Below are 19,425 nucleotides of genomic sequence, written 5' to 3'. Positions count from 1 at the left end.
CCTAGCAGACAAATTAGGCAAACTATCCTTTCTAGTCATTTAATCCCAAACAAGACCCCCAATTTTACATGAGAACTACATATTAGTGCTATATATTTTCCAATTTTTTTTCTTAGTTGATGTTTGCTTCCTAATCACAAATATTTGCAGCATATTCAGAATATCATTAATCTCTTAAGAACAGTATTTGTTATATTTCCACAATGCAGTGTAGATAAAATGCCATTTATGGTAAAAAAAAAAATCCACAACCACCAAGTTATCTGAGAACCTTTTGTAACTTATTCTTTGCACAGAAGGAATCCAGTGCTCAGGATAAATGAAGGGGGTTGCTGATAACATTTAGGAAGTATGCATGAGGAGTTACAAACCCAGCTCTCCAGTCCACTGCCTAACAGATTTCTAATACTAAATGAATACTTTAATACTTAGTGACATTAAGCTGAGCAAACAATATGCATCACCTATCTTCCTTGTTTTATGGAAAAGATACTGGCAGTCTCATTCTAATGCCAGTCACAGCTTCATTCTCTCCAAACATATAATTTTCATCTTCTGCATTTTAATTCTGAAGGCGTTTTACTTTATTCAACATTTTAATACATTATTTTATTGCTTCACGGGAAATCAGGAACTGGGATTTTACTTTGATTTTTGGACAAGGCTTTTTTTTTTAATATTATTTGGTTTTAGGGACCAGAATTACCAAAGTCAATGTCCATTTTATTGATAAGCAGTTGAAAGAAGAAAAATAGGCAATCCAAGGGTAATAATCAGTGTCATTCCCACCTAATTTGAGCTGTGTTGATTTTCTGAGGGACTAATGTGTTAATTGCTATGTTTCTTACCTCATAGATGCTATCCTAGTCAACTGGAATCCAGCCAAAAATACCCAGATCCATTGGACTTACTGAGTTATCCCACATAAAGCAGACCTTGGTCCTACAAGGCTTCCTGATTTCCGGCACCCTTAGGAGTAGTGCATTCCATCAGCACCACATGAGCTAAGTAGGACTGAGAGCAACCAATGCTTGGCCTGATAATCCAGCTGTCCAATCTCCTCTTGTCTCCAACATTATTTTTTTGAAAGGGTGAAAAGACGAAGGCAAAGAATTAAAAAAATTCTCTAGTAAGTGCTGAGACACATTTTCACAAATATTCCACTCTTATAGAACAGAAATTACATGGGAAGAAAACTTAATCTTCTTGCTTCATGATAGGAAAGAAGAAGCTTATGAGGGGATACAAACTTCTTTTCCTCTCCATTAAGTGAAGAGACAAAGTTTCCCCTTGCTCTTTCTCTACTGTAGAGTGGTTCTGCATACTTTCACTCCTTTAGATGAAGGATCAGACTTTTGTGCTTATAATTTCTCTGATAATGGTATGTAAAATTAAGAAGTTTTGTCTTGTTTCCTCCAGACTAGTGGAGAGAAATGAATGGTCAAGAAGGTTTTAATTCACACTTTTATTTTTAAAAAAATCTGGCCTTAGATTCTGTACATTTTTTCATTAAAATAGTTAAACAGATAATCATTAAGTGCTCTCTGCATAAAACAATTTTACTTAAAAAACTCTGTGAGAAAATGAATTTAGTCCTTTTGCTCGTCTTATCCTTTGTTTTTGTTGCTTCATTAGGGTATTATTCCTTATGACTGGCAGAATTTTCCAATTACTTATGATATTGTCTTCTAGTGGCTATTTGAACATTCAGTCATATTACCTGCAGTGGGGGCTATACAAATCCTGATGCATTCTTTAGGGTTTGGAACCATTATAGTCAAATCTTGATTAACATTTTCTGTCAACCATAATCCAATTTAAAAAACACAAAGAATAAGCTATGCCTAAAAAGGAAATTTATGCTATTATCTGATATTGGAAAATTCCCCTGAATTTCCATTTCCTTGCTGTCAAATATATGGGGACTAATTCTACTCTTGTCACTAGCTGATGCCATGGACCTGCACACAGGCAAAGGAGAACCTGGGAAGGGCTGGGAATTTCATAATTATCTGAATGCTAATCCTGACATTTCCATCTGGTAGAACAATGCTCATTTCTGAATACATGGATTTGCACTCCTCTCTGGTAATGCCATTCATAGATTGTTTTTGTCTAATCTTTTCCAAGATTTACGCTTGACAGAGTATAATTGAACATTTGTACACAGGAACAACAAACTACAGCCATCACTTGCCCTTTTAACATTTGTAGCACATTATGGCATGATGACTGCTATATTCACCAAGTACGTAAGCAATCTGCGACAGAGCACTATAGATGAGATTGATGACAATTAGGAAAGGAAGTTGTAATTTTTGTCTGTTCCAGACTTTGCATACCCATCTTATATGTAGAATATATTGATTGAAAGATTCTGACATTTCATTTTCTATTATAGCAACTGTCCCCTTTTTCCTAAATGATAGCCAATAAACATGACCAGCGCCCTCCAGATATTTGCAGACTTCTAATTTTCTAATGGCTCATTATACATTCCCCACATAGTGTGTTTGTAATGGGATGGCTAAGAAGTAAGACATAGCATTACATCAGCCACTTAGAAAATCCTGTTATGAGTCTATGCCAGTAAGAAAATTACTAATTCCCCAGTAAGAATATCACTATTTGTTCCCTGAGTTTCAGCACTCACCTCTCGAGGTGCTGTGTGCCTTCATCCTGATTGAGTGGGAGATATGTAGCCCACTAGGGTAAAGTGTAGCTACATCACTGGACTGAAGGCAAGCCTTGTAAATTCAGGTATGCACATTGAACTGACACCGTTCAGTGTAAGGTGTCCTAAACCCACAAATGTCAATCCTATTATTCCATCAATTTTACACAGGGTCTCTTTAGCTGAAGGTAAAAGCCTTTTACCAAATAGGTTTCTGTGTCCTACTTAAAAATTCCTAGATTTAAAAATCTAGGAAATATTTTCCATGATTACCTAATGCAGATCTCCTTTTTTCTAAATGTCTGCTGGTCACTTCTCACTTCACAATGGCAGAATCCAGAAGTATGATAAGAAATGGAGATACTGTATCATTCTGGATATTCAAAATACAATTTACATGTTTTCCCCCACTGGTTCAAAGAAATTTTTCTAAAGAAATACTCAAGCTATGTATCTCTGTCATCCCAAAGCAGCACGTATTGGGTGCTTATGAAGCCCCAGTTGATGGGATGCATAGCCCAGTAGCCACTGCACCTGGGGCTGACAATGCAGTACATTTGTCTCTGATCTTTAAACCATTTAGCACTTGCTTCCCTGGAGTGATTACTTCAGAACTGAAGATGATTCAGTGTTCCTTTTGATAAATGGTTCTTGAAAGCCCAAGACAGGCTCTGTCTGGAAGAATTCACAGCCATCTGCTGGGAAGTTAATGTATTCATCTCACACGTACAAATGGCTTTGTGGATGATGTTTCACTGCTTTGCACTAATATGACTTTATTGGCATTGAAATCAACCTGTGCCACTGAAAAAATGGATTTATGATCTGACCCATGGATTCCATTTAATGATACAAACCCCTCAATTACAGCAGCAGTTAAACATGTGGAAAGAAGGAATTCCTGTAATCTCTTCTTTTCCTTCTAATTTCTCCTTTACTAAAATGTGCATTTGTCTCACATTGAAGAAGAAACCTAAAAGACTATGTTTCTCTTTTTTTGGCTTCTACTCCTCCTCTCCCCTCTCCTCCCCCCTGCCCCAAATTTAATTCAAATCCTTTGGTTATTCCTAAATTCATACATTATGTTGTAACTGAATGTGAATAATTTTTAAATGGGTTAGGAAATCCCTCCTATCTTTTCATCACTGTCATTGGGATAAATGTTTCTAAGGGATATGTATTTATTTTTTATTTCCATGTTAGTGATGAATACAGTTTTCTTCAAGCTACAGAGATTGTACTATTTCACCAGTGTGATCTGTCCTCGAGATTCCCCTTCCATGCTTAAGAAAATGTATGGAAAAAGCTGTGGCTCACACCTCTGAAGTGTCCCTGCAAGACATTCTGCTGGGTATTTTTCACCTGGAGAAAAATCTCATGTGATGGATTTCTTCCCTTACATTAACCTTCTTGAAGTCACAGGAAAGAGCCTATTGACCTCAAGGGTGCAACTTTGGATTTAAAATTGACTTGGAATGCAAATCTGTTGCTTCCAGTCTTTACTTAATAATAGTAACATGAATTGTAAAATCAACATTTTCAAAGCCAGTAATGCAGAAATTATGCACCCCTATTCTGATGCCTCATCATATCAAAGCCCTGGTTTGCAGTCACAGCAATTCCACTGAAGTCAGGGAACCCACCTTGGCTGGGGGATGACGCAGGTGTAATTGGAAATAAGTCTGAGACAATGCATTTAACAATTGTAAACGAGTTAACTTACAGCATAATCAGGGGCATATGCTGGGCTTGTGAATCCATAAACACCAATGGACATTTTTAGTTCAATGGAATTAATTTAGATTCCAAGTCAATGGAGAATTTGGCCCCTCTCTTTGGAAATCCAATAACTATTCCACAATCTCTTTGCAGTTTAGATAAGTACAGCTTAATATCTAATTGGTGTTGTTTACACATTTTTTGTGGGTCTCATAAATCATAGTACCATTTTAATCATCAGTATTTCCAGATAATTTTCCAATTTATTCAGTAAGCAGGACTGAAGAATTAATGAAATAGCCTTTAGCCAATCCCCAATTTCTTATTGCAATCAGGTGTTCTATAAAGAGCTAGGTTCTGTTTTCCATGTCCTTCTAACAGTTTTACTCAATATATATACTCAATATATCAATAAATGTGTTTTCAAGCATAATATTCTCTTGGCATAATCATCTGTTCATTCAGAATTACCATCTGTGCCTTGCTGGAGATTTCATTCTTTTATGAAAATGGCAGTGATGGCAAAGTTCATTTGAATTCCCAGGACATGCAACCATCAAACAGTTTGAAATTCTCTTTTCCAAGCCAGTTTCTCACACCGGTAGAACTTTTAAGAACAGAGAATTAATGATTTTTTGTTGTTGCTGTTGTTGTTCCATGTTTCACGGAACACTGTCCACCATCCTTCCCCTCCTCCTACCATAATTTTCTCTACCAAGTTCTTTACTGAGGCCTGATGGATGAGACTCCCTGTGAAGGACATCAGCACTTGTATTTTAATCAGCAGTACAGACTGCAGTTGACTTAAATGAAGCATATTTCCCACCCAGGGACTAAGCATATTGCCTTCAAGCAGATAATATTTAAAAATAATCCTACAAAGAGATCCTATATCATATAGGAGATGAGAAAGACCCTATATCTTATAAGGCATGCACAAGCAAATATCTTTTGAATGCAAAGGTACATATCTTTTCCTTACCATATTTATGAGAGGGAAAGGTTTCTTTTTTCTTCCTTCTTATACTTTACAAGCACTAAATTCACTGCGAGAGTCCTGTAGCTTTTGAACTGAGCAGCTAGAAGACCAAAAACACTCATCTTTCCTTGCTGTTGACTCTTTCTCATGGATATTTTCAAAATTTTCACATTTCAGTCACAGAACTCTATAGCAGGTGACATTTACTTTTCTGCTTATTTTAAGGATCATTTTTACAAGGAAGATAAATGTATGTCCTTGGTTCTTGGTACTGTGCAGGTCTTTCAGTCACAAATGGAAGAATTAAAAACCCTGAAACCTCACTGGGAAATATAATGTATTGAAGATACCTAGTTCCTTGAGTTATGCCTGAATCACATCCCCCTTTTTCAGAGTTTTCAGTAACTAATTCTACAAGATTATCGTATATGATTCCCTACACATTCTGTTGGCAACCTAGAAACCTGACTTGGAACGTGAACGTTGAGATTTTGAAGTGCCCCAATGGTCCTTCTCAGTGTGGAACTCTTTAGGCCAGCAGAGATAGTTATATAGGAGCCTAGAATCTGGAACTGGCCTCAGTCTCCCTCTACAGGAGTCCATATCTCTACAGTGATTATAATTCCTAATGTTTTGCTCAGAAAGACCTGAATTCCAGGTCACCACAATGGAGTGGAGCACTGTGACATAGGTAACACAACTTGTAAAGGGTCTCTGGCCTGAAGAAATGGACAAAAAGGTGGGACAAGTGCATACTGTGAAGCTGAACTAGAAGTTCAGTTTCAGTGTCTGTACTGGGCGCATGCCAGGGTGGTTTGCTGTTGTCATTCACTAGAAATTTCTTTCCATACTGTTTCCCTTTGGCTGTGTGAGACATACTCAGAAAGCTATTTCTTGGTGATGTGGTTCTAATTCCAGAAAATGATCAACTGCATGAGCAGAGACATAAGCTGGACATTTTCATTTGGCTCATATATAAGATAGTTTTCCAGAAATACCTAGAATAAAACTGAATCACAAGCTGGTGTGCAGCTATGTGCAATGCATAATATCAGGGAGAGGTGAGCCACCCCCTGTTTCCCCGGTGCCACAAAGCAGAGTCCTGTGCAGTGGACTTCGGTCTGCTGAAGTGAGATTATTAACTACTATCTCGAGGAACAGTCTTTTCATTACCTGAATTAGAAAATTTTTCCAGAAAAAGCTAAGATGTTTCAAATTGTTAATAATTAAATTATTAAAAATAATGTAAGTATAAATTAAACTGTACACTTTTCAGGATGTGCTCCAGAATGGTAACAGAGCTCCTGCCTTCCAGTAACTTCCATGGAGGCTTTCTGTAGCATTGTCACCTTCTTCAGATCAGAGGAGGCAGCCAGTACCGCCGGGTGCTGTGAGGGCTGGCTGCCGCTCCAGGTAAGCCAGGAGGGAGTGCAGAGAGGCAGCAGGGCTGGCAGGCACCCAGACCCCAGCCAGAAGGGGCCGGGGTGCTGAGCAGCGCGTTAGGGTTGGACCAGGTCTGGAGACATTGACCAGCCCAGCGAGTCTGCAGGGCTCAGACAGCACCACGACCAAGCCAACAAGCCCCGGCAGTGGGGCTGGACCAGAGTAGGAACAAGAAGCTGCTCCAAGCTCCTGCTGCCAGCAAGGGAGCTGGCCTTGGGCTCAGGACCCACACCTTCACCCTCTAGCTGCATCCCTGGCAGGGCAACACACTCAGGGCGCTGGCAAGGTCTGGGGTAAATAGAAGCTGCAAGTGTTAAGTAAAAACTTTCATAATAACCAGCCAAAATAGCTGAAGTGTATTTAGAAAGAAATTTGTTAAGGAAGGCAGTACTACAAGTTTTTATTGATTCGCTCTCAGTTTCTGAATGCCAGTGATTAATTTACACCCTGAAGTGTGACTTTTACCACAGTCATTAGTGGGAACATAGAAGATGTTGAACTCTCAGCAAAGCCAGCAATATAACCTGTGCTTTTTGGCATTACTATGAGGGAAAAGAAAGTAGGAGTACTTGTAAAATGCCTAGTTTAATGACTTCTGTGATATCAGTAAAGTTTTTCTAACATTAACAGAGGGCTTTTATTTCTTATCCCTAAAACCTCATCTCCCTGCTATGCTGTATGGATCAGTTTAGTCATGTCCTAGCTATTAATACTCTTCCAGCGATGGGTTTAGGGGAATAATAAATATGCATTTCCAAGATCTACTAAAGCAAAGAGAGGGTTATTGTTCTGTGTGCTAGATTTCTTGAACCAACAAAAACTGACACAAAAGCTCCCAGGCTTGATTAGGCCACTGGTTTATCTAATGCACTATCTTGTTCACAATTCACAGAACTCAAATAACAGCATGTTTCTGAATTTTAAGCTTATGCATTGTAGTGTTCTGCAAATTCACTTTATAGGCCATAAATAGTCCAAAGTGATCTCAGTGGCTTGGAAAGTCTGGTTCATCTTATGATTTGGTAGCTTATGATTGCATAGCTTTGACTATTTACTGAGGCACTTGTCAATTGACATAATGAGATTCTGAAAAACACTTCAGAATTCTACTGCATTTTTCACCTGTAGCTTTGGTCTAAAGCCACTGAAATTTGGAACATTTCTGGATCCATGCCCACAGCTCACAATGGCTAGTCAAAGATTTTGTAAGACCTTCTGACTTGACTCTACAAAATACACAGCAAAAGCAGATAAAGATTTCTCAGTAATGTAGACAGAACCGCATTGTCATCTAAGGAAAACAGCTGGAGTCAAACTCTTGGTATGAGGAGAGAAAGGGCAGCAGATAGAGCCAATGTTCTGCTCTGCTGGAAGGAATGCATGACTTGAACATCCCAGGTAAAGAACCTTTGTTCAGTAGATGCACTAACTTTGGAAGTTAATATCTCACCATCTACCCTGAACAGAGGAAAATAAGCTCTAAGCTCCAGAACCAGCAGAGGATTTTAAAATATTGTTTGAAAATGACCAGAAGTGGTTCTGGCTGAAAAGCTCCATGAGAAGCATTGTATAAAAACACAGAGCTGGCAGTTCAAAGACAACTTCTCAAAAACATCCAAGGAAAGGATCAGGTAGAACAATTGATAACTTGTCTTGCAGCTTTCTTACAGATAAAATGAGGTTTTGAAGATTTAGTGTATCCAGTGAAAGGCTTTTTAACTTTTGTTCTTTTTTTTATTTTGTTGTAGTAGTAGTGAGGAAGCTTTGCAGATACTGAGCCCATGGTGCCTTTACTAATATAATTGGTTTCTTTAGGTTCATTCTTGATGCTGCTGTTAGGCTTGTCTCCAGATCTGTGGCATTATGGAGACTGAGATGAATTAGGTCTTCCATCACAGACTGCTCCCCTTCAAAGTAAGTTGCATCAGACTCTGCAAAAGCCAGAATTACTTGCTTTGCTCAGGAAAATTTGTGCAAACATTTGTCAACTAAATAGACCTTACCAAAATAATTCACAGTATGTGGAACTAGTAGTATAGCTATCCCTTCTTTTAGTATAGGAATTATCTCAAACAAAACTGTCCAGAAAAGATACTATTTTGATACATAAAACTTGATGATGTTCTTAAAAAAAAGGGGGAAAAAAAGAAAAGTAGTAATAACATCTTTTTAGCAGATTCCTTGTGGTGTACAAGAATACACAGAGGTTACAAAATCTGCAGTCACACAGGGACTGTGTTACCTTTCTCATTGCTGACAGTGGGTTTGAAGCTGGTTATGACAGACCCAACATATCAGCAACTTGATTGGTATTTTATACCACAGAGGTGCGGTGTAGGAAATACCCACAATGTCACCTTGACATGTCACTTTTGAAGTTTCATGAAAGCTGAAAAAAGGCAGGAACTTGCTTTTCATGTAGTGACCTAGTAACTTTAGAGGCCTTTTCTTTTTTAGAAATGTAGTGCAAATCAGTATGTTAAATACATGATTAAGTTAAAATGAATTTTTTTTTTTTTGTGCTTACAGAGGACACATCGTCCTGATTGTCATTGCTGTGCTCTGGGCAGTATACAGCCAAAAGCAAACAGGCAGACAAAGTAGTCATATTAGAGAAAGAATGTCAGCATAACCAACTGCTTGTTTGTTTCTGCTTGCACCAATCTGCCAGCAATGTTGGAGCCAATGTAATGTATCAGATTATTCACACTTAATTCAATCCCTTTATTTCACAGATCTTTGTTCATAAAATGTTGCTTTAATTTGGAAGCCGAGGAAATGCCTTGCACTTCCTCATCCATGCAACAAGTTATATACTTTTCTATGCATACTACACACACACATATATATAAGCACAGAAACAAATGAAGAGCTTTGTTTTGGTTTTTTTTTCTTTCTTCATCACTTTAAGCATCAGGAAAGGTGACATTGCCTAAATAACTTTTATTCACAGCAAGTGATATAATTATGTGATGCCACAGTTATCAGCTACTAGGTGGATTGTGCATTGTTGATACCTGTGTATTCATATGCATATTACTTTTGACAGCTTTTGACAAAGGAAAATTATATTTGAATTTTTTAAGAAAACATGGTTCAGACAAAATCAGTGGCAAAGGGCAAATGTACTTAAAGAATGTACTTCTCTGTTGTAGAAATGGCTGATTTCCTTTTCTGCATAAAAAATATTTTATGATAATCACTATGAATGGAAAATACATCTAGTCTGACTTCAAAGTTTCTTATCCCAGATGATAAAATGTTACTAATAACTTTGGTCAGGAAAATTACTGTGAATACACAGGCAAAGACTGTGGCTTTACTTCTCATATGAATTGCCAGTGGTGTCGTATCAAAGATGTGATTACTGGGTAAACTAATGCTGACGTTTGCACAAAAAAATATTTCTTGTGAGACATTTACCATCCATTCTAACATTGTCAGTCATCTTCAGCAGCAATGAATGAATTCTAAGTTTTAAGTCAAAACCTAGTGATAGCAGAGAAGTTCTACTTACAACTTAGCAGGAATAGGCTTTGAGTGTACGTTGGGTGCACCAGGTCTGATAATAGCTCATTTCCCTTTCTGAGGAGAGGATAAGAAGTCTCAATATATTGTTGCACCTGAAGCATGAAATTACTTACTTTTAAGACCCAAATTATAAACTTCCAAAACAAATAAAAGGAAAATTTTCCTGGAAGAATAGTTGTTATGATTGAAGGCCTGTACCAGCAAAGTAACTGGCACCTTACACCCAAGACATGAAGCAAATATAAATGTTTATTTTTCTCTTTCTAACCTGATGAACATGGTATAATTTCAGCAGGATCTTAAATTAATGAAGTCTTATGGAGACAGCTGACTGGGAAGCATTCCATGTGCCTGTTGAATAATATGCTCCTGTGTGTTTTCTCTATGTGTATATGCATTGCAAATCTGATTCCACGAATTCAGACCCATATGTTACAACATTCACAAAATAATATCATATTTTTCATTGTGATTTTACAGGCTTTATTATTATTTAACCATCCTTAAGATTATAATTCCTCCAAATTATTTAACTGCAAGCACAAGATAATAGAGGATTTCTTTTACCAGGTTGCTGAACATCACCTTGCACTGCCATTGCTTCTCATCCAGTCATATCTATGATTGGTATAATTTCTCTGTCCTTAGCTAACTGGATTTTTAATTTTCAAAGCAATTCTTTCACTGTGAGGATGGATACAGTAATTTTTAAGAAGGTGAAAAATTCTTTTTTAATATACACAAGGAATAACCCCCCCTCACATTTAATTTTGATCTTTGCTTTACTCCCTAGCTGCCTGGGGAAAGAAGGACAAGACATTTGGAGCAGGTGAATGACAGAGCTCAGGGAGGGCAGGGGCATGGATGTGCTTCCTCTCCCCCTGCAGAGCTCCTCTCTCCACCTGAGTTTCTGAGCCACATGTCAAAGACACAGAGTGCCCATTGACTACATGGAAATCAATACCATACAAGAGGACATTTGATTAGTTTCCAAATTAAGATGAATTAGTGTTTTCTCTCTGTTTTGAGGGGCAGTCCCAGCTGCCGAGGCATGGCTTGTGGTGAGCCTTGCTGGAGCAGCCTACAGGGTAGATCCTCAAGCTGCCATGGTTTAAATTTAAGTTTTCCCACTCCACCATTGTAACTCATGCACAGAAGATCAGAAAATAAATGGTATATTAGTAGCTGATAATTAACATTGAGGAGTATTCACAGGCTCAGTTAGTTACAGGTAGTTTAGAAGAAATTATGCCTAACATTGCTTGCAGGTGAGAATTTTTGCCTCTGAACCCATGTATAAGTTCAAACTCACCCAGGCAGAGTCTTTGACTTTGAATCAATTTTAGGGTTTTAAGACATTAGGAGGATGTCCCTTCCATGGTTACAAGTGTGCTTGTCTACAAAATTAATTCAGGACTGCGTCTAACTAACTTTTTTTAATACGAACTTAGGACATTTCACACATGACACCTTGGTACTAGTATGCCAGAAGTAATTAAAATTTACTATAATGTGTATATTTTTTGTACTTTTTCATATATTAATGATAATGTGCTCAGAGAGAATACACATATTAACTGCAATATTTAGACAGTGTAAATTTCTCTTTGCTCTCCTCTACAACTAAATTTTATTCTTATCAATATAGCCTTCAACTTTTTTTGCATGATGCAGCATCTTTCTGAAGCTGCATTTTAGAAAAAATCCTGTTTGAAATTTTGCTGGCATATGCAAACCTGCCATCTATGGAGAAATTGGAGGCATTTCAAGTGACTGATACACAATAACAGTGGCGGATTTGCAGTGATCTGAGCAAATTAACATTAAGTATGAGTCTTAAACAAACTATATCAGGAAAAAGAAGAAATCAGAGGGATCAGTTTCTAGGAGTTAGACTCTCATGTATATTATCTGCTAAATCATAAAACCAGGAGGACTTTTTAGAATGGATTTTCCAAAAGGTCTTTTTCTTTGCATTCAGTATAGAGAGACACAAAATTTCATTATGGGTCCTACAACACATTAGGGGAGTGCATTGATTACTCTGCATTATCCTGGCAGTATGAGAAACCAGGACTATCACAGATCAAGATTATGAAGTTTTCCCCGAATTCAGAGCTGCATCCCAGGTACTTGCCAAGTCAGCATAGGTAGCAGTAAAGGAGCTCAGCTTAAAAACAAATATTCTCATGTGACTGTAGAGGCAGTTTCCTAAATCTGCAGATGTGCATCACAAGTGAACACATTGTAAGAACTCTGCCTGAGACTGTGTAGGTTTGCCATGACAAGTCAAAATTTGTCTTTATGGTTATGCAAGCCTAATTATTTCTTGTTTGGTATGAGAAGGAGAATCTGACCCTGTAACAGCCCATAAAACTGCTGTGAGAACAAATGGGGGGAAAAAGTCAGCCACATGGGCAGTTCAGGCTACCACTGAATTCTTTGCAGTAGTCTACATACAGTGCAATGCACTCTGAAATATGGCATCAGCTAAAGCTGCACAACGTCTCTTGAGTATAACTTTTGTGGGTATGTAGTATCAGGTTCCTATTTTTTGTGTGGAAAGGTTCTGGTTGCTGGGGATTACAGGGTTGGCTTCTAAGAGAAGGTGCTAGAAGGTTCCCCCATGTCCAACAGATCCAAGACAGATATGCCACCGGCCAAGGCTAAGCCCATCATCAATGGTGGGAGTGTCTCTGGAGCAACGTATTCAAAAAGGGGAAAAAAACCACCTGTGCATCCAACTGCAATCAGAGAGGAGGGAGACTTTGTGAGAGAAACAGCTCTGCAGGTACTGAGGTCAGTGAGGAAGTAGGGGGAAGAGGTTCTGCAGGTGCTGGAGCTAAGATTCCCTGTACCCAGTGGTGAGGCAGGCTGTCCCTGTGCCCATGCAGCCCATGGAGATCCATGGTGGAGAAGATGGATGCCCAAAGAAGTTGTCTCCCCACCAGAAGTTCAAACTGCAGCCAGCTTCTGGTCAGGTCTGTGGAGCCCACACACTGGAGCAGGTTTGCTGGAAGGACTTGTGATCCTGTGAGGGACCCACGCTGCAGCAGTAGCAGAACTGTAACCTGTGGGAAGGACTCGCACTGGAGAAGTTTATGGAGAACTGTCTCCTGTGAGAGGAACCCCACTCTGGAACAGTGTGAGAAGACCTTCCTCCTGAAGGAAAAGGTAGCCCCCATCGGCCTGCACAACTGAGGAGGAGAAGATAGTAGAGAAAATCAGGAGTAAAGTTAGGCTGAGGAAAAAGGCGGGGAGGGAGATAAGATGTTTTTAAGATTTGGACATTTTCTTCATTCTCCTACCCTTTTTTTCCCACAAGCCTGTTTTGCTCATGATGATAACTGCCCACCAGCCTCTTTGTATCTTTGTCTTCTGTCAAGTTGAGAAGTGATAGGGTGACTTTGGTGGGCATCTGGCATCCCTTCAGGGTCAACCCATTACATGCAGCAAATTCTACTGAGGTAACTACTGATAGAAATACTGATTATACACCAGCTGGTTTTATCCATTTTGTATTTGCATTTATGTACATTATGTCCTCTTCACAGTTGTGCAAATATTTATATGCTTAGTAGTGAAAAAACCCATCATAACTTTTCAAATAAGATGTTTGTCCTTAAAACTGGAGATGAAATGATGAAATACACAAGTCTGTGACTCATCATTGCTATACATTGTTATTATCACCTCCATAGCTAGACCAATACCTTTTCAAAGCTGCTTATTTTTAAGGACTTACATAAGTGAAATGACCAGGGGCTTACAGCACACTTTATCACTCCTGGAACAATTTTTCTGTTCTAGCACTGTAAACTTGTGATCTCCCTTCTGTCTATCTTTTTTCTTCTGGCTATGCAGTGCAAGATGTGTATTATTTGATATTTCTTTTAGATTTCTGATATCTTAATTTACTGTCATGTCCATTTGATTTGGTTCTCTACTTACTTTCCTCTCTTTTCTAGAGGTAGTGAGAATAGAGTTTCATTTTGCTTTTGACAAACTACCTCTTCAGTGACAGTATCAATGCAGGAGAAATTGTTAGGTTTGGGTTTTTAATTTTCTGCTAAAGGGACTGCTGTGTATAACTGTGAATGCACTCCAAATAGATCCTACTTCAATTTTGCTTCTACCTTAATAGGTATCAACTTTGTTACTGTGTAGGAGTTCAACATCAGTTTTGTAAGACTACATTTTCATTGCTTGCATTCCATTTCTTGAATATGTCTTAGTCCTCAGGCTGTATTAGATGCCACAGATCCTGGGTTCTCTCAATTATATGATCTTTTAATTTGCTCAGGACGTTATTTTGACAGCCTCATTTAAAATGAGCAATCCTTTACTCCATTATTACTCACTCACATTGAAATCAATTGGCATCTTAAAGATCATCTTCAGGGCAAAGATAGCAAAAATTTGTTTTCCCATATCTGCAGAAAAGTAATAGTTTCTACTGGTTTTTATTAAATGATGCATTTCAGGTTACCTATTTGCCTTTATTTAGTAGCCATTGGACTGTATCCATGCATTGTACCCATTGAATAGCTTTCCACTTCAGAGTCCCCTGATTCTCAAGAGCAATCACTAGTACCATTTTCCCTGAGACAGGTTTTTTACAAGGTGGTGATATCTGTTTGCTTTTCAAAAATTTATTTCTTTTCTCATTCTGTCTGTTTTTTCCTCATACTCATTTGCTTCTTGATTTCCCCCTTGTTTTAATTTAATTTATTCTTTACTGTTTAATTTATTCTTTACTGTATTCAGCTAGTTGTGCAAGTTAACTTGTGAGACTGAAACCCTGATTTATCTCACTGAATTTTTAAAATCTGAGGTTCCAAATTTAGGAATTTATGATAAATTAAGAAACACCTTCGGTGATTCAGGCTTTCTAAAATTTCAGTACTCCCTTGAACATGATTATTCCTCTGTACTTACTATAAATCTCCTGAAATAGGTACTTGAATTATTGAGGTTGTAGGTGGAGTGAATCTAAATGCTATTTCAAGCTTTCATGCATCATATGAATGACTGTGTTTCTGGAGAAGTTATGTCAATTGATAATCATGTTTCTAATTTGGGTTTGCTTGATTTTAACTTCCAGTAACTGCATCTTGTTGCTCCTTTGGTAAAACGGAATGGGATCGTTAAGTAAATTATCCAATCTCCAAATAAACTTCCCAAATGTCTTGAAAACCTCTTTTATTTTCCTACTGTTCTTTCTGCAGTGCTGACAGTTTAACAGAAAGCAGCCTTCCAGCAGTGCCACGTGCTGCAGGAATGCACAAAGGTCCCTCCATACCTCAGCTCTTTCGTCTTCATGTGTCCAACAGTTGCATTGGGTCTCTCAGGCACTGGGGACACAGCTCCTTCTGAGGTCCTGAATATTTTTCTTTTTCTCTCAAATACCACATCCTCTCATGCAAGATAATGCCCAGTTGCTGCTCATGAATGCTTGATTTGCGCTTGGCTGTTTCACCTGTGTGCTGTTGGCATGCGTACCCCTGGGCAATGGGGCCATAGAGCTCTGCAGAGCTGTTCCCCCTCTGCAGAATTCTCTCAAGTTATGACTCTTTAACACTTCTGTTCCATTTTAAGAAGACAAAATATTTGAGTCCCAAGCTATACCTTGATTCTGTTCAGGCAAATTATTTCTACAGAAGTGAACCTTAAGAAATAAACCCTCAGTGGCAGTCAATGCCTCACCTTCCGAAAGTCATTCTCCAGAAATTCTAGGTGAGTTTAGTAGCAACGTAAGAACTGATACAAAGAACAGTGTACATTATGTGAGAAAAACATTCTGTAATTATAGTAATTCTAATATCAGAATCCCTTCCTGTGCACAATATTGTATTCCAGGACAAACTAATGTACATATATTTCTGATTTCAGTATTGCTCCATATCCCTGTTTACAGGACCAGAAAATCTTTCTAATGTTCAAGTAATTTTTTTTTCTTTATAAATTATGCTGGTCCAAATGTTACTTTCTAGCTACAGGACTCTGATGCAGCTGGTGCTGTCTCACTCACATCAGTAAGTCTTTTTCCTGGACACTTCTGTCATTTGAAAACCATATGTACTTTTTAAACAATATATTTATACCCTCTAAGTGATTCATTGAACCAGCATACTTTTTCTCCCTGTTTTTCTGGTAAATTCAAATTAACTTGTGCTGCAGTGCAGAAATGAAAAACAAGTGCATCATGTAATCCACTGTTAATACATAGAATCAATACATCTAATAGAGATGTAAGCTCTTACTGCATGTGAACTTTCTGTCTACCTTGTTCACTATTACAGAATATTAGAATTGAAGACACCAGCTTCTCACAGGCTAACAGTTTTCATGGGATTCATACAACATTTTCATTTCTGCAGGTAGACATGGATCATATAATATTTATTGCAGTGGGTAGATTTTTAGATTTCTCTGCAGGTGAAGCATGGTAGATATAAAAAGGTACCCACCCAGTAACCTCCAGAAATCTTCTCTCTATTACACGGTGCACAGGTAAATTGTGTTAATAATTTTCAGCAGTGTAAGTTCCCTGAAGCTGTTATCTCACATCAGCACCAGAACACATGTGGGTACTGACCAAAGCCTGGCTGCTCCCTTTTGCAGCTGACAACCCAGGGTTCAGCTGTCCAGGAGTGAGACCCACTTTGATGAAGCTCAGTTTGGTAACTTTAAACTGGTGTTTCCGAAAAAAAAAATTCTTGAGCTGAAAGGGAATTCATAGGCTAAAGGCATGTGACAGAAAGAAATAAAAATACATAGGTGCTTATTGAGCTAGTATTAGTAAGCCATAAACTCAGGAAAAAGCAGAATGAAGGAAAAGTAAAAAATCATGAAGGCAAAAAACAGCAGTGTTGGAGGTTTAGCTCAGGTTTTCAATATGAGCAATTTGCAATGAGCGATGGAAGCCAACACTTCCTTGCTGAGCTCTTCACCATCAGTCACCAACAATCATTCCTCAAATGCCTTTGTTTGGGTCTTGAAGAAATTGATGCTTAGCCTTATATCATTTTAGTCTTGCCTCTCTGCTGTGTAAATAACTGCTATATACTCATAAATAGTTCATGAACTTGCTTTCAGAAGGTCTGTATGTACCCAAACCAAAATTTTCAGGCATTATGCCCGTTTTAAAGGTAGGAAACAACATATCTCTGTTGTGTTGCATAGAGCCATATACAGACACTGGTCTTTACAGATTATTTCTCATAAGTAATTCAGCAATTTAAATTCTTTTACACTGGTACAAATAAGATGACGTGATGAAAAGCAATGATCCAGATGTCATTTAGATGCACCAATTGCAAAAAATTAATTTCTTACCTGTTTTCTCTAACATCCTTGAATGCATTTCAATCATACCAGGTTCTGGGAAGATTAAAATAAAAAGCTCATGTTAGAGAGGAAGGCTTGAACATAGCTTTCCCAGTGGGACATTTTGTTAGTTTGATTGATAAACTCCAAAGAATTGTTGTTGTCATATCTACTGCTAACAAATGTAGAATTTGTGTCTGTGTGTCTGTACATGTGTGTGTATGTGTGTATGCACATAGAAAGGTAAAGGTAACTGCGCTAGAAATTTTCACACTTCTTTGGTCATTTGTCACCCACAGAATATATATTCCTATGCACACTGAACCATATTCACTGAAGCATATTCCCCCTTTCCAGTGGGAAAGGGGAGTCTTTCAAATGAACACTAACAGCCAAATGCTAGGATTATCACTTGTCTTCTCTTTGTAATTGTAATGTAATTGACATCCTACATTATATTTCCATTTCAAAGAAACAAGGAGCCCTATTCAGCTGCTGTGCAATCACTCTCCAATTACCACTCCCATTTAGTCTACACAGATACTCCTGCTGGCCTGGGTTTTAGATTTCACTTCTGTATTAGAATAAAACAGATTCATTTTAAAGGTCAGTAATCACGCAAGTGAAACACATTTTTAATGGCAGAAAAAAAATTCACTTTCATTCCTGAAATTATGATAGCCAGTGCAGTGCACACTGTCCTATCAGCACAGGATTCTAAAAATAGAGCTACTGTTGTGATTAGTTTTGCCTTAGATCTAATAGCAGTTTAATGCGTGCAGTATCACTTACCAGCTTTCTTAATGTAGTTGTGGTCAACATATCTGTGAAAATAAAATATTCAGTAGCATTACTTTTTTATCCAAAGGAGTAGGCCAAACTCTTCCACTTATACTGTATCTACTTCTTCAGAAAATAATCAGGTTTCCCTCTGGAAATTGACAAATTAATTGTTTGCTATTCAAGCAGTTTTCCTACTAAAAATGTGTGACCTGAAGGACATCATCGTAGGAATAGGAAGTCAAGTTCCTGACTGAATTATAATTGTGGAAATTTTAGTTTTGTATTAGATACAGTCTGAAGAGAATGATTTTCATTGATTCAGAGAACAAATATAGTCTTGATTACTTAGAGAACTTAACAGAAATTATGACACCTGCAGTCTACAAAAGACTGTGAAGACCCCTGTGCAGCACATTGAGCCCAACTCTCAAGCACATCAAGTTTCCATTAATACTAGGACACAGCCTGTGTGGTCTAAAGGAAAAAGACTAATAAAAATACAAAGTATAGAATTATAGAGAGACAAAATTTAGACTAAGAGGATATGATATACTTAATAAAAGCCACTGCAGATCTGATTTTTCCTGAAGTAATCAAAAATACTTATTACTACCTCAGAGCTAAGATGCAAGGGGGAAAAATCCCTTCTTTACAATTGTGAATGAAGAAAAGAGAAGGTGGCCCACTTGTTTTTTCATTCAAGTATTGTAGAAATGTTCTAACAAAATGCTTATTCTGTATATCCTTCATCTTAAACTCTTGCATTGCTTTTCTCCAGGCAGTATTCTATGTAACATAACAGAGAATTTATTGATTATCTTTTAAAGGATAGGTTTCATATTTTACTTATTGGTGCAATGAGATTTATTTTGTCTCCTTCATTTGTGAAGACACTTTAATAGAAAGGCCCCATTTTCATTTGTCCTGCAATTCTAACAGAAAACTCTCTTTGAGAACTCGTGCTGGT

At 37.8% G+C, this 19,425-nt stretch overlaps 1 long non-coding RNA gene across 7 annotated transcripts in view; it reads right to left on the bottom strand.

Moving 5' to 3' along the window:
• Positions 1-19,425, bottom strand: part of LOC128937003 (uncharacterized) — a 61,672-nt gene that overhangs the window by 10,517 nt on the left and 31,730 nt on the right. For 3 of the 7 annotated variants that reach the window (XR_008483038.1, XR_008483027.1, XR_008483023.1), the window contains 2 exons: positions 18,468-18,499; positions 10,333-10,400 (listed from right to left, as the gene is read on the bottom strand). This is a non-coding gene — a long non-coding RNA (uncharacterized LOC128937003). Of the gene's footprint in view, positions 1-10,332; positions 10,439-11,658; positions 11,769-18,467; positions 18,500-19,425 lie in introns of all 7 variants that reach the window. The other 4 variants (XR_008483037.1, XR_008483025.1, XR_008483026.1 and 1 more) reach the window with 3 other exon arrangements.

This window comes from Melozone crissalis, unplaced genomic scaffold (assembly GCF_028551555.1).
Source record: "Melozone crissalis strain CALT ecotype California unplaced genomic scaffold, PUWL_Pcris_2 ptg000002l_1, whole genome shotgun sequence".
Taxonomy (NCBI): domain Eukaryota; kingdom Metazoa; phylum Chordata; class Aves; order Passeriformes; family Passerellidae; genus Melozone; species Melozone crissalis.
Note: the sequence above shows the minus strand (reverse complement) of the source record. Positions and strands in the feature narration are given on the sequence as shown.